Here is a 2,420-nt window from a genome sequence, read left to right on the forward strand (position 1 = left end):
TCATTTTAGTCAAATCCGGTTCTATTCCCTTTTCCCTCTAAATTCCCTAGGCATTTGGAAAATTTTTTAAACGGTCGAATATTACAACATATGCAATCGATCCTATACCCGAAGCGTACGGAATACGATTCATAATGAAAAACATGATACTTTTCCAGTTTCTTGCTATAATATTGTCATAATATTTCTAATTTTTGTGTTCTCAAAATTCGAACTATGAAGAGGGATGCCATAATCATAATCGAAATTTGAGGACGCAATTAATATATCCTTGACTAAATTTGATTAAAATTTCTCGATCTAAGCTTTTAGATTTCGAAACAATGTATAACATGCTCTCCCTTAATTATAGCAAAACAACTTTTCAACCCCTGCAACTTTGCAAAGTGAAACTTTTGGTTTTCTATAATAATCATGCTCCCACTAACAAGATGATTATATCCATTCCAGCATAACATTTATACTCCCACTAGCTTTGACACGTCTTCAGAAAATAGTTGGTCTTCTAGAAAACAGTACTTATTGACTTCCATACACTACTAGAGAATAGACATTTAATGATGCGCTTTTTACGACACGCGCTGATTAATGATATGCAAAAGGACATGCCCTTAAAATAGTGTCATCTCTCCAAAAAATTTAAGGATTTACGTCACGGATTATTGCGTTCCCTTAATTTAGTGTCTCAAGAAAAAAAATTAAAAACACGGAGGGCGCTTTATCTTAATCGTGCGTCGTCTGTACCTGTCACTTTATAATTTTAATGAAACGCGCTTTTAGTAGACAAGGGGGAAATGAAATCCCCATAATTTTGAAATCCCGCCTTGTTTTTTCTATCTTCTATCTATTTTTCATCCTTGCAATCCATTCTACCCTCTCTGATACTCTCTCCTCTAGATCTCCCTTCATTCTCTACCTCTCGTCTCTCTGTAAACCTCGAAGGTGAATCGTAATTGATCTGCGAGGTCTCCTTCTTTTTCTTTGTTTTCTCAGGTACGACATCATCCCAATCCATTAACCCCTTTCATTTTTCATTAAAAAAAACCCTAATTGACTTGGCAAGTTCATGAACCAGATGTAGCACATTCCAAATTGGGGATTTAACCAAACCCGATAGAGCCATTGACGGAATCTTTGGATTCGGTCAACAAGGACTCTTTGTAATCGCGTAGCTTTCTTCACAAGGGATCGCTCCAGGTCTTCAATCTATCAATCTACAATGGCCATTGTCAAGTTACATCGAATCAAGGTCTAGGGTTTCAAATGCTTCAAGTTCTTCCCAAATAACTTCCCCTCTCAAGACGATTTTCCTCAATTTTCTATCGAACTTGGTAGCTGTTAAATTGGTGCGTATCGGTGTCAAGAACCTGCCCCGAGATCTGTTGCATTTATGAATGAGGAAGATTTGGTAAGGCAACTCACTCGATCTTCTACCTCTCTCGTGTTTTCAACACATAAAACACAGACAAACCTTGAAGAGAAATTTCAAGCTTTTGAATAAGAATCCTCAAAAACCATCGTGATTTCAAACGAAACCCCTCCCCCTAGAGTCTAGATGCTTCTTCTCTGTCGATAGCACATAAAATCTAGGTTTTCTATTGTTTCTATCGACCAGAGACTTTCAATGGAGAAGACAAAACCTGGAAAGAAAGATTCAGATGCCTAGATATTCAAGGGCATAAACAAAGTTTTTCGATGTATTGTTTCTATTTACTTTTTTTTCTTTGAACTCTATGAATTCATTTTTATCGTATGTGTTTAGGATGTCTCATATCAAGAGACGAATTGCTGATGTGCTTCAACCTGGGGAGACAGTAAGTTTCTTGTTATGTCAAATTGTTCAATTCTCTTTTATTATTTTTCAAACTGATTGATGAAAATAATAAGTATAATATTCTTTTTAGGTGTTGCAAGCTTTAAGAAGGCTAAAAGGAAGTTCTAATAGAAAGGAAAAGATGTCAGCTGAAACAAAAATTGTGTTTGATCAACTAAATGAAGATGCCATGAAGCTGATGGAGGATGGTGACTACAGTTGAGATAATCTTCTTTCAACATTTTTCTTTATATTTATTATAAATTTGTCAACATTCTGATTTATGTCATAAATATTTCTGCAGATGTGTATAATGAAAAACAGGAGGTCTTTCAGAGGGCAGCAGGTAATTAGCATTTATTTATAAGTTTAATAATGAAATGATTTAAATATCAATAATACAATATTTCTTGTATTCTTAATTATTGGGAATGTTATTAGTGAAATTCTGATTTCATTTTTTTCTATAATTTCAGAGGGATTTGAGAACCTAGCACGTGCTAGAGGGGAAAGGGCCTCTTCTAGTTCAGGAAACAAGCAACGTAATTCCTCTGGAATGAGTGATTCCAGTCTCAATGGAATATCTTCTACAGATCATACTGCAAAC

The 2,420-nt window shown here is 35.1% G+C and overlaps 1 long non-coding RNA gene across 1 annotated transcript; it reads left to right on the plus strand.

Annotated features, from left to right (window-relative positions):
- The first annotated feature begins 1,180 nt into the window (after positions 1-1,180).
- Positions 1,181-2,106, plus strand: LOC145094755 (uncharacterized). Its single transcript, XR_013703536.1, has 3 exons — positions 1,181-1,408; positions 1,763-1,814; positions 1,905-2,106. It is a non-coding gene; the product is annotated as an uncharacterized LOC145094755 (long non-coding RNA).
- Positions 2,107-2,420: the final 314 nt, after the last annotated feature.

Source organism: Lactuca serriola, chromosome 3, assembly GCF_051521515.1.
Source record: "Lactuca serriola cultivar US96UC23 chromosome 3, Lser_US96UC23_V15, whole genome shotgun sequence".
In the NCBI taxonomy this organism is placed as follows: domain Eukaryota; kingdom Viridiplantae; phylum Streptophyta; class Magnoliopsida; order Asterales; family Asteraceae; genus Lactuca; species Lactuca serriola.